Below are 20,066 nucleotides of genomic sequence, written 5' to 3'. Positions count from 1 at the left end.
TTTTAGCTTTTCAAGCAATTAAATTTTATCTCAGCTTTGCCAAAGGATCGTCACACTAGTTTTTTTTTCCAGAGAATTTTATTAAAGGTCCTAATGGGGGACGCAGTGCTGCTGTTGATTATAGGAAAGAACCTGCGTTACCTGAGGCAAATCTGGTCTCCAGAGCAGGTTTTAGTGTAATAGGACAGAGAAGCTTCAAAGCCGAGAGTTCTCACAGGCGGCAGCTCTGGTCTTTGCACAAAAGGAAAAGCTTCCTCTGGTCTCCACAGATGTTATCTGGTCAAATTGGCTCTGGTCTTTGTCAAGAGTGTGTTCCTTTTTTGAATATATGGCTGAGTGTCTGTTGTAAATACCTCACTGTTTCCATTGTGGTGCTGGTTTGTGTTCAACATTGACTTAGGAATTAATCCAATATGCTGAGAAGGTCAGATCATGGACAGCATGGTGTACAGAAACTGATTTTTTTGGTTTTTTTTCCTGTCGCTGTTTGTATCAGTCAAAATTTTAATGAGAATTACTGCTGCGTAAAATGTTCCAGGTTTAAAGGAACAAATGACCAAAAATTAAAACCTATGAGGATGAGTAAATGATGTAAAATCTTTTTGTTCCAAACCAGTACGTCGTTCATAAAGGGAGGATGTCTGAAAAATATTTATGCTGTTCAACCCCAATCTTTCTCTACACCCAAAAAAAGGCATTTGTCGACAACACTAGCCTAGCGGCAGCAACCCGAGTTTAATTCCCGGCTCAAAGTCCTTTGCCAAACCTCCCTCTATCTCTACTCCGCACACTTTTCTGTCTGAACATCTCCACTGTTCTATTAATAAAAGTAAAAACCCCTAAAAAATAATTATATATATATAAAATGTTGTTTGCTGCGGTCACCGACTCGGTCCCAGTCACTCCCCTCGCTGGCCAGCAGAGGCCACCATCTCCGGACTTCTAAGCATTACATCATCCACTTACACTGATCTAGCACACCTGAACTGAATCCAGTTAATGACCCACGTACCCTTTATAAGCCGCACTCAAACACTCAGTCTTTGCGAAGTCTTGTTCAGCCCCGGCCAGCATTACTGAGTGTTATATCCTGCCTGATCTCCTGTGTATTACTCCAGCACGTTTCTGACTCTGCTTTGCCTTCTGCCTGCCCACGACCCAAGCCTGTTACACGGACTCTGATACTCGCTGCCTGCCCTTGACCCAAGCCTGATACACAGACTCTTAATCACGCTGCCTGCCTCTGACCCATGCCTGGTAAATCACTCTGTGTCTGTCAGCCACCAGCCTTAAGACCTTTATTACTATTGTTGTTGTGTGTTCGCACCTTTGTGCGTGTTGATTGTTTGAGTGAAAGTGTGACTAATAAATACTGCATAATGGATCCCTCCATGTCAGTCTCCCCGTTACAGCTGCTTGTTCAAACTACTTATTTAAAGTGATCTGATGCAACAATTCTTGAGTTTTTTTAATTTTTTGGGGGGGGAACAACTTAATTGTTCTATGTTCAATCTACTTAAATGTTAAAAACTAATAAGTTAACTTGATTTTTTCATGTTGTCCCAAGACAAATTTATTGTGAAAGCCAGCAGTTTTTACAGTGTTGCTCCCCTTTTTTTCTTTGCTACAAAACCATAAAAGTAGTCCATATGAACCTCCTGAAGACGTATCAAGGTTTTATGCGATGAAGACTTAAATTTATGTTCTTATTGAGTCCCACATCGGTGATGTGAAAACCTGGAAGACTGCTTTGCCACTTTTCCTATGGATTTACAACAGTCTGAGAAAAATAAGGTCTATGGTAAACACAACTTGAAAATATTTTGTAATTTTTCTCTACGCATGAATTACATCCATGTGTTTAAGGCAAATTTTAAAGCTTTTAGGTCACTATATGTGCATAAGTAATGTCAAGTTACATTTGATTTACCATACCTTATTCTACTCATGCAAAAAAAAAAAAATCTTTAAAAACAACAAAATAATAGTATTTTCCAGTGAATTTTTTACCATGCTGAATTTAAATAAAGGATTAAGTTGTGCGGAATTATATGTAGCACTTTTGAATCTAAAAAGGCATGTATTGGAAAAGTAATAGATATAAATATAGGTTCATTACATATTCATGTTTCAGAAAAAATACTTAATTATCAATATAGCACGCATTTACTTGAGAAGACTGCACAAACAGCAGGTGTGACTTGATAGATCTCACACTTGATCTCACTTGTTTGTTCTGAACTCCTTTTTAGTTTAATCAAATGGCAATATGTCAGCATATTAAGACAAAATACTGTACACTTAAGACACATTCTTAGTAGACAAATTCTTGGAAAATAAGTCTAAATATCTTATATGCAGCATTCTCTCAAGTAGATTAATTTCATTCAAGACCTTTTAGTTCTTCCTTTTTCAAGAATATCATGTTTGGTCACTTTACAATAAGGTTTCATTAGTTAATAAATCTACTAACATTAACAAATTATGAACAATACTTGTACAGCATTCACTAACCATAGTTTAACATGCACTAATGCATTATTAACATTCAAATTCATGCTTGTTAGTTAATGCACCGTGAATTAACATGAACAATGAACAACTGTATTTCAATTAACTAACATTACCTAAGATGAACAAATACTGTAACGAATGTATTGTTCATTGTTTGTTTATGTTAGTAAATGAGCAATTTCATGTGAATGGCAACCTTTCCATGAAAAAATAAAATTTTTACCAAAATAGTGAAACACTTTTCTGTTGTTTGCTTAGGCTTGAATTTTACAGTCTGTAAAAATACCCAAAAATGTCTTTGTCAATATCAGTGCCAATTTTACATCTCACACATCCAAAACGAAACTTTTTCCTCATGCAAAATTGCAAAAATGATAAATAAAATAAACAAACTCATGTTTGTTTTATAGAGACAACTCTTATCCTTACAATTAGCATTATTTCTTATGGGTTGTGCAGTTTTATTCACAGTATTTCTGTGCAAACTTTTTTTGTTCACATCCATAACGTATGTTTATTTTCCCCATTTAAAATACATAAAATTTCTGTTGCCATAACTCTGTTTTGGAAAATATAAACTATATTTTAACAAAGTTAACATATACTTTCTCTGTGAATTAATTTTTATTTCAGTTTTTACAGCAAATGTCACAAACATAACGCTGGAATTGCTCAAATGCATAGCAACTAATACAACCTTATTGTAAAAAAAATGTTTTTAGTGTTTTCTTTTTTTGGTAAAATGAATGTCACCAAGCACAATCGCCTCACATCTAGAAGGTGTCAGGGTTCTGCCACTCTGATCTTGTAAATTCTTGTTTTGGTGGCGGATCTTTGACGCTACTCATGTCTGGTCCTGTTTCTGTCTCTGTGTGCGCGCGCCGTCGTGGGTGTACGCAGAGTGTGCGCGCTCCTGCTTGACGTGGCCGCGTGCGCGCTCTGCGTCCCTCAGACGCGTGGGCTCTTGTACTCGTGTTTGTGTTTTCGTCTGTCAGCAGCATGGTGTTTCATTCCCAGCGTCTCAGTCTTGTTGGTTTCGGTTTTGGTCGGCGCTGGGATGAAGCATGCATGCTGCATATGTGAGCGCATGGTGAGTTTTCATTCATCGTGTGCTCGTGTCTTGCGTCTCTTGTCAAAGCACGTGGCTCGGTGTTTACATTGTGGTCACGTGCTTTTGTCGTGTGCTTCAGTGTTGTGTTTGTTGTCATGAACATGCGGTTAATGAGTTCTCTCATTGGCTGCATGTTCTTGTTGTGTTATGTGAGCGCATGGCTTGTATTGTCTCTCTGTGTCATGCGCTCTCCCGTCTATTGTCTTGTCCCACCCTCCTTGTTAACCCATTATTAGTTAATTGTGTTCACCTGTTTGTGTGTTAATTTTCTACAGTTTATATACCCCTCACTTTTGCTGTCCTGTGTCAGTTCGTCATCACATTTTGTCGTTGTATGAAGTCTTGTCCTGTTGGTTTTCCAGTCCTCATCCTTGCCAGTCTGCCCAGTCCTGTTTGTATGTGTATGTAATTGTTTTGTTAATGTTTTCCCCCTTGGGGTAGTTTGTTTAGCATTTTATTTTATTTTTATTATTTAATAAAATCCCATTTCCCTGCATTTGAGTCCTCGCTCCTTTTTCCCCATTTCCCATCACCAACCCTGACAGTACGAACTGACCAAAAAGAGGACTCAGCGGAAATGGGACTATTTCTGCGCCCAGCTTGCTCCCAGCAAGAAGGACCCATCGACCAACCCCCAGCCAGAGGACTGTCTCACAGGCAGAACCATCGCCCCTTTGGCATCTACGCCGAAGATCTTCTTGAGGCAGTCCGGGGGCTTGGGTTCAGTGAGACCACCCTCATCCACATCTTTCTGGCTGGATTGGATGAGCCATTCGATTGGGAGGAGCTGGGTGATATCAGGACATGGACGTTTTGGGAGGTGGTGGACTATTCCTGTCTGAGGATGGAGAGGGAGATCCTGGAGGGGGAATGGACCCCTCTCACCACCACCACCAGCACCATCTCCTGGTCCATGTCCAGCCCCCAAGGGTTAACCCGCACCCAAAAGCGGAGGCGGAAGAGAAAGGCCTCTTCTGCGAGGGTTGCTCCAGCCCCTGAGCGCCCTCCAGTGTCGGCTCCAGCCCCTGAGCGCCCTCCAGTGTCGGCTCCAGCCCCTGAGCGCCCTCCAGTGTCGGCTCCAGCCCCTGAGCGCCCTCCAGTGTCGGCTCCAGCCCCTGAGCGCCCTCCAGTGTCGGCTCCAGCCCCTGAGCGCCCTCCAGTGTCGGCTCCAGCCCCTGAGCGCCCTCCAGTGTCGGCTCCAGCCCCTGAGCGCCCTCCAGTGTCGGCTCCAGCCCCTGAGCGCCCTCCAGTGTCGGCTCCAGCCCCTGAGCGCCCTCCAGTGTCGGCTCCAGCCCCTGAGCGCCCTCCAGTGTCGGCTCCAGCCCCTGAGCGCCCTCCAGTGTCGGCTCCAGCCCCTGAGCGCCCTCCAGTGTCGGCTCCAGCCCCTGAGCGCCGCTCAGTGCCGGTCCCAGTCCGGCTGCTTGCCCTGCCGGCACCACCCAGACGTCTTTCCCTGCCGGCCCCACCCCGGCTCCTTTCCCTGCCGGCACCTACCAGACGTCTAGCCCTGCCGGTCCCAGCCCGGCTCCTTGCCCTGCCGGCACCTACCAGACGTCTAGCCCTGCCGGCCCCAGCCCGGCTCCTTGCCCTGCCGGCACCTACCAGACGTCTAGCCCTGCCGGCCCCAGCCCGGCTCCTTGCCCTGCCGGCACCACCCAGACGTCTTTCCCTGCCGGCACCTACCAGACGTTTAGCCCTGCCGGCCCCAGCCCTGCTTTTTGCCCTGCCGGCCCCAACCAGACGTCTTGCCCTGCCGGCCCCAGCCCGGCTCCTTGCCCTGCCGGCCCCAGCCCGGCTCCTTGCCCTGCCGGCACCACCCAGACGTCTTTCCCTGCCGGCACCACCCAGACGTCTAGCCCTGCCGTCCCCAGCCCGGCTCCTTGCCCTGCCGGTCCCAGCCCGGCTCCTTGCCCTGCCGGCCCCCCACAGACCTCTGGTCTTGTTTCCCCTCATAGACACTCCCTGGGTCGTCCCTCCTGCCCCTCCCTGGTGTTCCTTTCCTCCACCCTGGACGGACCCTCCGGCTCCACCCTGGTTCCCTGCTAGGGCTCTCGACCCGCTGGACCCACCCTGGACAGTTCCTCCGGTCCCACCCTGGACTGATCCTCTCTTGTCTTGCCCTCCCATCCCTCCCTTGTTTGTCGTGTTGGGTCTGACTTGGCTCCCCTCCCTCCCCCCCTTCATGTCTTGCCTGTTCACCTCCCTGTCTTGTGTTTGTTGATGTTGCCTGTTTTGTTGTCTTGTGGTGTTTCTTGTCTGTCTTGTACCTTGTTGGATGTTCCCTTTAGGGACGCCAGGTGGCGTCCCTTTTGGGGGGGGGGTAGTGTCAGGGTTCTGCCACTCTGATCTTGTAAATTCTTGTTTTGGTGGCGGATCTTTGACGCTACTCATGTCTGGTCCTGTTTCTGTCTCTGTGTGCGCGCGCCGTCGTGGGTGTACGCAGAGTGTGCGCGCTCCTGCTTGACGTGGCCGCGTGCGCGCTCTGCGTCCCTCAGACGCGTGGGCTCTTGTACTCGTGTTTGTGTTTTCGTCTGTCAGCAGCATGGTGTTTCATTCCCAGCGTCTCAGTCTTGTTGGTTTCGGTTTTGGTCGGCGCTGGGATGAAGCATGCATGCTGCATATGTGAGCGCATGGTGAGTTTTCATTCATCGTGTGCTCGTGTCTTGCGTCTCTTGTCAAAGCACGTGGCTCGGTGTTTACATTGTGGTCACGTGCTTTTGTCGTGTGCTTCAGTGTTGTGTTTGTTGTCATGAACATGCGGTTAATGAGTTCTCTCATTGGCTGCATGTTCTTGTTGTGTTATGTGAGCGCATGGCTTGTATTGTCTCTCTGTGTCATGCGCTCTCCCGTCTATTGTCTTGTCCCACCCTCCTTGTTAACCCATTATTAGTTAATTGTGTTCACCTGTTTGTGTGTTAATTTTCTACAGTTTATATACCCCTCACTTTTGCTGTCCTGTGTCAGTTCGTCATCACATTTTGTCGTTGTATGAAGTCTTGTCCTGTTGGTTTTCCAGTCCTCATCCTTGCCAGTCTGCCCAGTCCTGTTTGTATGTGTATGTAATTGTTTTGTTAATGTTTTCCCCCTTGGGGTAGTTTGTTTTGCATTTTATTTTATTTTTATTATTTAATAAAATCCCATTTCCCTGCATTTGAGTCCTCGCTCCTTTTTCCCCATTTCCCATCACCAACCCTGACAGAAGGTTGCTGGTTCTAGCCCTGACTGGATCAGTTGGCGTTTCTGTGTGGAGTTTGCATGTTCATGTTGCAAGTTCGCGTGGGTTTCCTCCAGGTCCAAATACATGCGCCATACAGTAGGTGAATTGGGTAAACTAAAAGTGTCTGTAGTGTATGTGTGTTAATGAGCGTGTATGGATGTTGCAGTGATGGGTTGCAGCTGGAAGGGCATTCGCTGCGTAAAACATATGCTGCATAAGTTGGCGGTTCATTCTGCTGTGGTGACCCCAGATTAATAAAGGGACTAAGCTGAACAGAAAATAAATGAATGAATGTCATTATGACTGAACTATTGTTATAAAGATGTAATGCAGGTTTGAAAAAACATGAGTACAAATAAATAATGACAGCATTTTCATTTTGGGTACATTATTTGACTAATGGGTTTGTCAAATGAAGTCCAGCTGCAGTGGTCACCAAAGTGAATCCTAAAGGGGGGGTCACACACCAGAAGCGCCGCTTGGCAACATGCAGTGTCACGCCACGCAGCACCATACATTTCAGAATTCCAAGCATAGGTTTTTATCAGGGTACACACTCCGGCGCGGCAAGTCAGCGGCACCCAGCCACGATTCAGGACACCGTTCATATTTCTGCCGTGCCACAGAGCGCCATCTGAGTAGTTTAATTTTAAACAACATGCGAATGTGCGGGCCTCATGTATCAACGCTGCGTACGCACAAAAACTTTGCGTACGCCAGGTTTCACGCTCAGAATCGCTCACGTTTGGATTTACTAACAATGAACTGAACGTGGGAATGTGCGCAGGTTCACGGCAGCTTTCTGGCAGGCGTACGCACATTTTTTGTGCGTGTCTGTTTTATTTCCATTGGCGACTCCTAGAGGCAGTTGTGTTAAATTCTTCTCTACAAAGTGTCTGAGCCTTGCAATGGCAGCTGTATGAGACGGGTTCATATAGTAGGTATGTAAGATTTCCATACCATACAGTTGACCAGCTAAACATTAAAGCGCAAATTGCAGCAGTCGCCTGTTTTCCCAATGTAATCTGAGCGATCTACCGCACACACATTGCTATAAAGACACTATCTGAAGATGAATTTGCATGCGTGAATCAGAAACATTTCCATTCAATAAATGTGCAAATAAAATATGATGCACAAACTTATTGATGATTCCTACTTGTCTTTCTCTTGATGAATAGTGGGCAAAATCTGATATGTAGCGGGGGAAAAAAGAAGAAAGAATTTATCAGACGCTGGATTCGAGCCGAGTTTACGCTCGAGTATGTCTGTGCATGATCTCATGCTTCTTATGAGGTGCGCCACTGAGACCGCTTAAGGTATCGCAACATTTTTCAGTTATAAACCACACTATTTCTTTTTTAAATGCACTCAGTGCGATGTTCAGACCCAACTGTGGTAACCGTATCAGCTAAACTCTCCCACTCTATTTTTTTCTTTTGTTGTTAATTCCGGAGAACAAACTTGCAAATAACACCGCTTTTCTCCGGTCTACCTCCGAAAGCAGCACCTCCATTTCACATTCTGTTCAAAGTTTCTCTTTTTGCTTGATTTTGCCGCTGCTTTTTCGTTGGGTTTTGCCATTAGCATAGTCATTAGCATATTCATACGGGGGAGGAGGCAGGGAGGGGTTTTGTGCTCGTGCATGTTGCGCTCAGTTTCACGTTCATTCAGATGTACAAAAGAATATGCGTGAGATTCGGCGTACGCAGTGTTTCATACATCTGATTTTTTTTCTGCGTACGCACATTTACAGCTTCGTGCGTACGCAATGTTTTAGTAAGATTTCCACGCAAGTCTTCGTACATGAGGCCCCTGGTGTGTGACCTCCTTAGGGGTCATGGCCTCTGATTCAGGGCACAATAGTACAATGAAAAAAAAATGATTCACTGGATTTACTAAATATTTTTAAGTAGCTGCAAACAATGTATATAGGCTAAATACAAACAAATTAAGTAGAATATTACTATATTTGTTTAATTTTAGCCCATATAAATAGTTTGCAACCACTCACCTTGAAAAAAAAAATGTAGTCAATCCAATGAATCATTTTTTCTCAGTGTATGAAAGCTGTCTGATATGAAAAGGTGTACACTTTCCAGTGCTCTGGAGTGAATTCCTTGCAGACTGCAGACACAGCTAGAGTCGTTCCAGGTAGGTTTCAATTTCAAATGCATTCTCTCTCTCTCTATCTCTCTCAAGTAGATCATTGCTCTCTCACCCTCACGTTGAGCCTGCGTTACTGGAAACCAGCTGCAAAGAGACTCCCAGAGGTGTGTGTATGTGTGTGTGTGTGCGCGCCAGGATCACCCCTTACCACCAATTAAACTGCACAGTCTTTTCAAAGAATCAATTATTAATAACAAGAGGTACTTCACAGGGGCCTGCCTCTCATGTACTCTCCCTCTCTCCCACATGTCCTTTTTTGGGTCCTTTCTTTGACTTAGTCGCCGTTCCGAATCGTTTATGCATCCCTCCCTCTCTCCACCCCGCCGCACGCAGGCTTTTCTCAGGTAACACTGCTGCATTCCAGAAGAGGACAGTGATACGACCGCATTGTGCTATAGACACACAGAGCTGTAGGAAAATCCCCACCCTTGCTTTAATGATGTTGCAAGAGAACAGCATGCCATCTACTTCGGAAACCCGATCAGCGCACGCATGCATGTGTGTGTGTGTGTACTGGTGCTCTTATGGTGCAGCGCTGGACTAAACAGCACTATCATGCTCGGCACAACTACTAATGGGTCTAGCGGAAAGAGGCCTGGCTCAAGCGGATGTCCGCCGCCTGTACCATAATTGGCACTTAGACAGTAGGAGAGACAGCGAGGGCTGGGTTAGAACGTGCTGGCAATCGCCCGCATATATACTGCACAATTGTTATTATGCACGAATAATTGGATTCTTCTACTCTCTTTTTTTTTTTGGTCATTCTATTCCCTTCACTCCTACACGTTTCCATCAAGCGTTTAAAGCAGACAGGGCCACGCTGACATTACACCGAGACTCAACACTGATTATTTGTGTGAATGATCACATTGTGTCCGGCAAACACAAATATCTCGAGAGATAATTACGTTGAGTGGGTGGACAAACAACATGGAATTGAAAACAGACAGAACACTGTCCATCACACATCAGGTTGTGTTCACGGGTTGAAAAAACACAATCGGTAGACAAGGAGTTCACTAAAAAATGCTGTCATTATTTACTTGCCCTCTTGTCAGGCCATTGCATTGTTTTTGGAATAAATGAATTTTCTAGCCCACTGGTTATAATATAATACAAGTAAATAATGGGATATTGGGAATATTCACAGAAACAAGATACATAAAAGATATAAAGGTATCCATGACATGACCTGTTCCCAATATCACACAAATAGGATCATTTTGTGACTGAAATTTAAGCCATTTTTTTTTTGTGAGGGCTGTCAACCTTTGCAAGAGATTTGAACTTGAGATGTGAGCTATTTTTCACATAAAGATTGCTAGAAACTACTAAAGAGCAGTTTTTTAGAGAATGGCAAATTACATTTCGGTCTGTTCCTCACACAAAGTTATCATACGAATAATTGAAATTGATTATTTAAAAAGGACCACTCTGAACCACCTTTTTCCTCATCTGTTGAATGCCACTACTGAAAACTGTTGCTATAATCGTCTGGTCTTTTGTCTCAAGGTCAGGCTTATTCAGGTAATGTAGGATTATAACTTAAAATTTAGCTGAAACAGTCCAAAGTGTATGTCTGTGTTCTCGCTCGGTTTTAAAATCAGTTTAAGTCTTGTGTATCTAGTGGTATAAAACAGGTCATAGCCAGCCTAGTCAAAAAGGTGATTCTTTTTTTTTCTTTCTTTTGCAGTTGTTCCATCCATTTGTATTTAATCATGAGGTTTAAATATTGAAGTTTAGTGATACTTTAAACAGTAATTTTGCTGCATTAGCTTGTCATCATAATGTATTTTATAATAATGTGAATGCTTTTTGATCCACCAAAAATCTTTACTACAATTTTGACAAATTGCTTTTCATCGGTGTTGGGGAAAGTTACTCTAGAAAGTAAGTATTTAGTTACTCCCCAAAAAGTAACTAGTTGCGTTACTTAGATACTTAGTTTTGTATTACTTTACATTTCTTGGTGGAGGCTTGATCTCTTTCAGAACTTTTTTTTTGCCTTACTTTTTTTAATAGAGGAGTTCTGCAAATAACAACGCTTTGTATAACCTACACCTATTTACCTTTTAAAAAACACATCAAAAACTTTTCTTGGAACTCAGAGTATGGTCATTCAAAAAAAAAAAAAAAAAAAAAAAAAAATTATATATATATATATATATATATATATATATATATATATATATATATATATATATATATATATATAAATATATATTAATAATAACAGTAATAATAATATTCATAAATTTTTGCTCAGGCTTTTCCCTTATTTATCAGGGCCAGCCACAGCGAAATGAACCACCAACTATTCCAGGACATGTTTTGCGCAGCGGATGCCCTTCCAGCTGCAACCCAGCACTGGGAATCACCCGTATACTCCTCCATTCACACACACTCATACACTACAGCCAAATTTGTTTACCCAATTCACCTACACAGCATGTCTTTGAACTGTGGGTGTCACCAGAGCACCTGAAGAAAACTCATGCCAACACAAGGAGAAGATGCAAACTCCACACAGAAATTTTAGAAAATTCATGGATAACAAAAATATTTAATTAAGATAAAAAAATTAACTAATATTGTCTACGGTTTGTACTTGACACTTTTCATTGATTATATTGTGTTTCAAGAATAAGATTCAGGGAAAAGAATATGATAAAAGTTGCTTGCAAATAATTTTTCTCTATTTACCAACATTGGTCAATAGTGAAAAAAGACTTCCTGTATTAATCATGTCTCAGGACTGCATGTTTTCTTTCTCAGCTGGGGTCTGTTCTTCGTACGTGGATTACTCAGTTAGCTGGATTTGGATATTGACGATTTGACACGATCCAGGATCGTTTCGTTCTTCAAAGCTGATCCGAGAGTTGTTGTCATGGCAACAGATCTGCTAGGTCAAACCTGATTGGGAGCAGGTTCAAATCATATAAACGGGATTAGATCGGCTCAGTTCAAGCAAAGATAATACAGAAAGTATGTATTGAATTCTGATATTTTCTTACAGTAAAAGTTATATACACTTGGGAAAATAGTAGTTTTTAACTATATATATAAAGTTATAGTCATTAATAAAATAAATAAAGTTTTACATATTAATAAAACGTATGCAATCTGCACCCTCGAAATGAAAGTGCAAAGACTCTTACCTGGTGGTGCAAAGAGAAAACTTATTGATATGAACTTTTTAGATCGCTTTAGTACAAATTGTGTATAATAGAAATGCACAATTATGTGACTTTTTTTAAAAGCAATAATACATTTATTCAGTCATAAACATGTTTTGACAGTTAATATGCCAGTGATTTGATGCTTCACAAAAGTTGCAGACGCCTTTACCAATATCAAAATGCTTTTGGAAACAACCAGTTATTCTTTACACCGATTAAAAAACTGTACTATAATAAAGAAAATCTTTTCTAAATGTAGAACTAAATACATTGATTTGCATTGAAATACATGATGAATACTCTTGTCTTGACAAATGAAAGTGTAAAGCCTGCAGCTCACAACAAATGTCAAGTTATTGCGTGTCATATTTAACAAGCCGTTTACTGCTAATTTGATGTAATTTTGCTCACATGGATAATTGAATATTAATCAGATGATGTCATTACGCTGCTGTGCCGTCAGCCAATCGTTGCATTGCTGATCATGATTTCGAGGATCGATAGATCTGTCCTTAACAACACACGCAGTGATCTCAGATCAGTTCATCCAGACATTCTAATCTGATTCGCGAACTTGTTTGAAGAACCAAATAAGCGAGAGATCAGTTATCAAGATTAAAAGATCCAGGATCTGCCAAATCATCTTAGATCATTTAAGCGAGGTACGAAGAACGGACCCCAGGACTCAAAGTTAGTGCTGAACAATATCGTTTCAGCATCGATATTGCAATGTGTATATCTGCAATAGTCATATCACAGTTTATTAATTAGAAATTAAAAGATTATTTCTTGTTTTTATTTTTTAAATGATGACCATGTTATTTCACGTTTGATTGTTCAATTTCTGTAACTTCTGTTACAGTTACTATTAGACTTTCCTGAAAACCATAAAGCATCGTTTATTTATTTATTTTTGCTTGTAATTTATTATAACTTATGCAGATGCACTGCATGGAAAAAAAAAAACTTGATCATTCCAGTCTTTCCAAATAGAGTTATTCAAAACATCTGGTCAAAATTTTATTCCAATCGCAATAAATATTGCAGTAAAAAAAAATATCACAATGTCAGATGTTTCCAATATTCTGCAGATCTACTCAAAATATGTGTTTGGATTCACCAAAACTGATTTGATGAAGTCATAAACATGTGATGTTGCCAAACCCACCTGAACCACCTTGCTCTGACTGTCCACTCTGTGCACCATACAACTGTTCAGATATTTTTTTTACTCATATTTACTTTGGTCTGTTGTTTGATGTCAAAAAAGCAACAGCATTTTCAATAAAAATGTTGTTTCGCGTTCTAAATCAGGCATGTACTGTGCTGCCTCAAAATTCAATAAGCTGAGTAGACCAGACTGACTAGAAGTATAGTATTAAAGCAAAGACTTTCAGAATGTTTCATAGAAACACTTCTAACATGCATGTAGGTTTTATATGGCGTGAGATTTTGTAATCTGAACCCAATTTCTACAAATGGGTAGGATTTCAAACCGCAAATATTGTACATGCAGCTTGAAATTAATTTAAAACATGATTTCAATGTCCTTTGGAGCTGCTAAATATCCTGCAGAAATCAGATTCAAACTGACAGTCTGAACAAAACTTTTGACACAAGCATGGTTCCATATAAATCAGGTTATTTTGAGTAATGAAAACAGATTAGACTGGAACAGGAAGGTAGAGGTACAGCTAATTATTTGTATTCCGCAATCTAATAACCATGCATCCAGTTTGCTTTATATTACGCATCAGTTATACATGTTGTTAACGTGTGGACTCAACATGGGCTAAGAGATCATCTTAGCTTGCTCACGTCCTACGCCTGGACCACAGCCACGTCCTTGAGTGTGCGCTCTGACACAGCAGCACCCGTGTGGAGCTCCCGTCAGCTCCATCCAACAGCGGCCGCACACCCACACAACACAATATGCGTCACACCACACAGCTGCAGGACATCTATCAGACTGGACTGCAATGTAGCCTTGTTTTATTCTAAAATGATCAAAAATAGGTTTAAAATTTACAAATGAATAACCATAATTTCAGACACTGCAACTTGTCAGTCCGATGGTACACTTGCACAGCTACACCTTCATGAAGACAATCCTGTCTATCACTGAACAAAGTCCACCTAAGAAGCTGCTTGACTGACATCTAAAGCAACTAATGGACCTGTTCTCTTTTGATGTGTTCAATGGTAATCAGCATCTTAAATCCCTAAGAAGTTACTAATATATATATATATATATATATATATATATATATATATATATATATATATATATATATATATATATATATAGTTTTTAAATCCATTGAATATGTTTATGTATTGATGTATGTATTATTTCATCTTTGCATCAAATTACAGCTTATGGGAGGCATTTCTAATGCAGCATCTATGCACAGGACAGTAAATTTGACATTATTCTCTCTTCTGCTGCCGTTATCTGTCTCAAACTATTTTTTATTTCCTTTTTCTGAAAGTCTTGATAACACAATCACTGAGTTTTTCATTTATTTTTTCAGCAAATAGGATTTAAAAAAAATACTTGTATTCTCCCATTCACTGGGCTTTACCTAACTATGACAATTTCTGCTACTGAGAAACGCGGAAATATGTAGAAGAATCGTATTGTTTTATTCATACAATAACAGACCAGTATATATGGTTACATTTGTGGGGAAAAAAAATTATACATGAACTGACCACCATTCAAAGGAACACTTTTTCTCCCAACTCCCCTAGAGTTTTACCATTTTTGAATTCATTCAGTTGATCTCTGGGTCTAGTGGGAGCAATTTTAGCTTAGCTTGGCGTAGCAGAGACCATTGAATCGGATTAGACCATTAACATCTCACTCAAAAGTGACCAAAGGGTTTCAATAGTTTTCCTATATCAAGCTTGAAACGTCTGTAGTTACATCATGTTCTAAGCCTAACAGAAAATGACAAGTTGTTATACACAGACAGTGTGCCTTGGAAGTATGAAAACATATGTGAAAGACTTAGGCTGTGTCCGAAATCGCCTACTACTCGAGTTGGTACTACATTAGAATTTACCACACAACTGTGGAAAAGTATTTTCTATACAGTATGAATGTGAGCAATATGAATGGAATTTGGACGTACTACATCTGTCATTTGTCATTAACACGTGACTCACCCATGTCATGCAGGGTTCAGACTGCAGGATTTTCAAAGTAGTCGCATAATAGATATTTTCACAATGTATCTTGGCTCGCGCTCCGTCGCTGCCGTGTATGTACTGCAAGATGGATCGCCATCAGGGTGTTTCACACTGCATGACATTGACATAGAATGAATCGCCGACAACGTTGTCTCGGTCCACAAACTACGTCTCACAACCAAACACATGCAAGAAGTGACATAGAAACAACGCGAGGTCACGTAGTATATATTTTTTATTATTAGAGAATCATTTCTCCTCTGCTTTTTTTCTTTTCCGACCTGGTTGTGGTATTGCTCAGATGACACGTCAAACAGACACAGATGCTCTTGCCAAATTTCCATTAGTTTTGCATCCATTTCTTGAGTCCAAATAAACTGAAAAAAAAATCTAACTTCTCCCCCAACCTCTCGTTGGCCTGCAGATTCGCAGTGGATGCTGCTCTCTCATTGGCTGTGTGTAACCAGCAATGTTATTTTCAACCAGAACAGATTTCACACGACTTGATTTTGAATCGCTGACAGGTCCAGCTATTTAGCATGCCAAATATCTGACATGTGTCGACATCTCATCTGCGATTCTCTAAGATCGTGTTTTTGATAGTTCACACTGTGTGATTTTTACTCATGTGAACAAGCACCAACTTGCCTGTGATTTCAGGCATTTGTCAGCAATTTCTCAAAACCCGTTGGTGAGTCAAAACCGGGGCTAAAATCATGCAGTCTGAACTCGGCATTGGTTGCGTCATATATTCCCATTCATGAATTCTCTTGCATGGAATAGTTTAGCGTCCATTAAATGCATACTTCAGAATCTCGTTGGTAGTAGTACATCTCGCATACTGTTTTTAAAATTCAATTAATTTAGAACCACTCGACTTGTATACTGTTTTTAAAATACTCTATAGTATGAAGATGTGCAATTTCAGATGCAACCCTAGAGTTACCTAGCAGGGGACTATTTTTAGGTGCTGCGTAATATCATTGTGCCTGCTGCAGCCATGGTAAAACTGCATTTTTTTTTTGATGAGAGAAAAGTTCCAAGCTATAAATCACCCAACAGATAAAGAGCATCTTTTGACAACCAATGGCAATGTCAAGTTTATTTTCATAAAGAGTTGCATTTCTGATTAAGATTTTGTATTGATAATGATTATCAATTCCTTGCATCCACTGCACACATAACTCAAGACACTCAATAGGGTTCAGGTCAAACAATGGTCAATTCATGAGAGGAAAATGATACATTCTTTTACATTTAAAACATTGAATCTTGGCATTGTCATCCGTGGTAATAGGATACATTTTCCAGCTTGGTTGTTCAAGAAATAAAAAGCTACACAAGCAATCCAGTAGGTTTAAAAGAACTGTTGCCAAACATATACCATGCCAAAAACATATTAATCACTGAAATAAAGATCCAACCATCCAAGCTGGGGTTTAGAAAAAAAAAACAATAGAAATTACGCCCTTCAAAACTGTACATGCTTTATACTGTAGCGTAACATGACGATACATAAAATGCTTTGTATACTGTGTCTGCCCTAAAGCATCTCTCAATCCCTTCAATACAAGAAGAGGAAAGAAATGTTTTAACCTTTCATGGTAATTTGATATGGCTCTTAAATCATTCCCCAGCACAGAGTATGTCTTGATCATCATCTGCAGGGCCAGCATCTGTTTGTTCGCCTATTCCTCTGTTATTGATCAAATCAGGCTCCAGCGTTTAGTGAACTGATGAAGGACTAGGTATGAAAATTGATTAATGGTTGCTTCAATGTCACTCGTATTCAGTGACCATTTGAGGGAATATAATACTCTGTCCGCGGACTGGCTATCTCTCTCCATCTCAATGTCAGCATCGAGCTTAGCTGAGGTTTCTGTAACACCCAAAGAGGGTGACATTGAGACATGGATCTGTGCCTTTTTATCATTTATTTATTTATTTATTTACGTCCAAAGAGCACAGAAGTGCAAGGCTGAATGGGGGCCTCAACATATAGATCGCATTTGGAGACCACACACACTCCTTGCTAACATGATGTGACAACATTTGATGATGACTCAATGTGAAGGGAGGCACAAGGACGCGCGGCATGTAAGACTCTTTATCATCTGTGTGTGTGTGTGTGTTGTGGTAGGACAGCTGTAGAGAGAGGCAAAGAGCCGCAGTGCAGTTTGATTCACAAAGTCCTATAGTGTAATCCCACAGATAAAGTACAGATAAAAAAAATAATTAATATTACTTAGTGGTGTCCAAACCTTAGCATCGTATTGCAAGTTATTTCATTTTTCCATTGTATTTAATTTGGAATTTGCAAAATACATTATAGTCTACTACTATACACAGAATTATTTACATCTTATTATAAGGTGCTAGACTGGGGTGCGTTTCCCAAACAAGGACATAACTCGCAGCTGAACAATCATAGTAGTTGCAGATTCATAGTTTGAACCACGTTAGTTATTACGTAAAACGTCTATAATGATGCTCAAAATGGGGTGGAGTAACAACTTCTTTTGAGAAAAATCCCATATTTCTATTGTGCAAATTATGTTGTTTTACATGCACACGCATTTAAAAAAAAATTTATATTAGTTTTGGTAAAAACATGCACTTGTTTTCCATATTACTTGAAGTATATGTAGACGCACATTTAAGACCTATATGTTTCTTTACGAATTTTTTTGAGAATATGCCATATTCTATTCTAAAACATAAAAACCACTTAGCTAACACTAATCTAATCTAATCTACACTAATCTCATTCTACTTTTAAATAATAGGTCACCTATAGATTTCGTCATGAGCCACAGCTGCATTCAAAATGGCATAAATGTTTTCAAAGTGTACTGTGAAGGAAGCGCAATTATCAATATGAAGATCGCTAAAACTAAACTGCAAAAATACTTGGGAAGCAAATTACAGCTAAGAGGGATGACTTTAATGTTTTTTTTTAATCATTTCAAGTTTCAATATCGGAACGTTCTAAAGGAATAGGTCATAGGGGAGACAACTGGGAATGGAACAAAGCCAGAAACTATGCTTCTAACTACAGCTATACATGTGTAGTTGGAAACGTACAAGTTTGCCACACAATTTGCAAATGTTTGTTGGAATGCTGGATTTGGGAAACACCAAATTAATAAACTATGTTTGTAATGACAGAATTTGAGACCTTACTCGATGCTTTTCGGAAACACGCCCCTGAACATTACACAATTAAGTCTATAATAACGAGGTATAAAAAAAATGTCCACAATTTTGTGCACTTTACCATTCTAAGGGTTTACATATTTGTTTGTTTTTTAATCATATAAATCTACTTGAAAAATAAACCATTATATGTCAACATACAGGTATCATCATCTGACAACAACCATGGCATATTCGTGTGGGCCTCTTAAGGAGTGTATATTATTTAAGCATCGATATCACAATTTTTGTATCCCCAGTAGTCATATCGCAGAATTCAGTTATTTATTAAATATTAAAAGATAAAGATATTATTATTATTATTATTATTATTATTATTTATACAATGACTTATTTTACATTCGATTGTTCAATTTCTGTACTTGAATACTGTTAGGCTCCCCAGAAAACCATAAAGCACTGTTTATTTTTACTCTGTGGTATTTATATATGCTTGTAATTTACTATAGAAAAACACTTAATCTTTCTAATCAATCTAAACTAATGAAATCTTTCCAACTGGAGCTATTCAAATCATCTGGTGAAATGATATTCATATCGTAATATACAGTGCTCAGCATATAAAAGTACACCCCTCAAATCTATCATTTAAATTCATATGTTTAATAGAAAGCTATTAGATTAGTCAGTACTGAAGCAAAGTCTGAAGCTTATCTAACAAAATAACTTACAATGACGGTCCAAAAATTAGTACACCTAAATTTATTTGTTATAGAAAAATATTAAATACAAATTTTAAAAAAAGAGGAAAAATCAAGAAGCAAAAACATTTTGTTGAAATTTTGTAGGTTGTACAAAATTGTTTTTTGAAATATTTTGCTTGCCTTTAATTGTTTTATATCTCAATTTTTAAACATGTTTGACGACTAAAATATTATTTTAATAAATATAATTGTTTTATAAATCTGTTTTGTTTAAATGCACCAAATACATTGCCTATATTCACTGAGAAATGCATAAAAATATTCATTTTCAAAATGGGCTGTACTCAATTACGCTGAACACTGTATAATTGCAGCAAAACAAAATATCACATTTTCAGCAAATGAGCTGAAAAATAATCTAAAATCTAAAATGTCAGCAAAAATTATTTTGTGCTGAAAATTTCACATTTTTATTTTACTACTTTACTAATTTCATCCAGTGTCAAAGCTTCAGGAACCTTTGCAGAACCTTTTGCCTGATCCTTCACCATGTTCACATCACATCCAAAGCTGAATGAAGCAATGATTTAATTTAGCTTCCCTCCATCAAATCCCTGTAAAATGGATGTGACCTCTTAACCCACCCAGCTGTCATGTGATGCCAATTAACAGTAGACTCTTTTGGGAATGAAAAAAAAAAACAGAATTCGAAAGAGCGGAATTCCCTTGAATGGGTCGGATCCAGAGTTCTTGGAAGCCCTGCTGCACAATCAAACCTGGTGAAGGAATTTTAACGAAGGCACAGGAAGTGAGCTCTTCTT

General features: G+C 39.9%; 2 protein-coding genes and 1 long non-coding RNA gene across 23 annotated transcripts in view; 2 read left to right on the top strand and 1 right to left on the bottom strand.

Annotated features, from left to right (window-relative positions):
• Positions 1-20,066, top strand: part of rbms3 (RNA binding motif, single stranded interacting protein) — a 261,466-nt gene that overhangs the window by 17,552 nt on the left and 223,848 nt on the right.
• Positions 1-20,066, bottom strand: part of LOC147833450 (uncharacterized) — an 85,586-nt gene that overhangs the window by 54,394 nt on the left and 11,126 nt on the right. The gene's annotated exons all lie outside the window — the stretch shown is intronic.
• On the top strand, positions 936-11,133 carry LOC147840374 (uncharacterized). The gene is made up of 3 exons (XR_015512004.1): positions 936-3,294; positions 6,828-7,534; positions 8,627-11,133. It is a non-coding gene; the product is annotated as an uncharacterized LOC147840374 (long non-coding RNA).

The sequence above is a fragment of the Danio rerio genome, chromosome 16 (genome assembly GCF_052040795.2).
Source record: "Danio rerio strain M-AB ecotype USA chromosome 16, GRCz13ab, whole genome shotgun sequence".
Lineage (NCBI taxonomy): Eukaryota > Metazoa > Chordata > Actinopteri > Cypriniformes > Danionidae > Danio > Danio rerio.
Note: the sequence above shows the minus strand (reverse complement) of the source record. Positions and strands in the feature narration are given on the sequence as shown.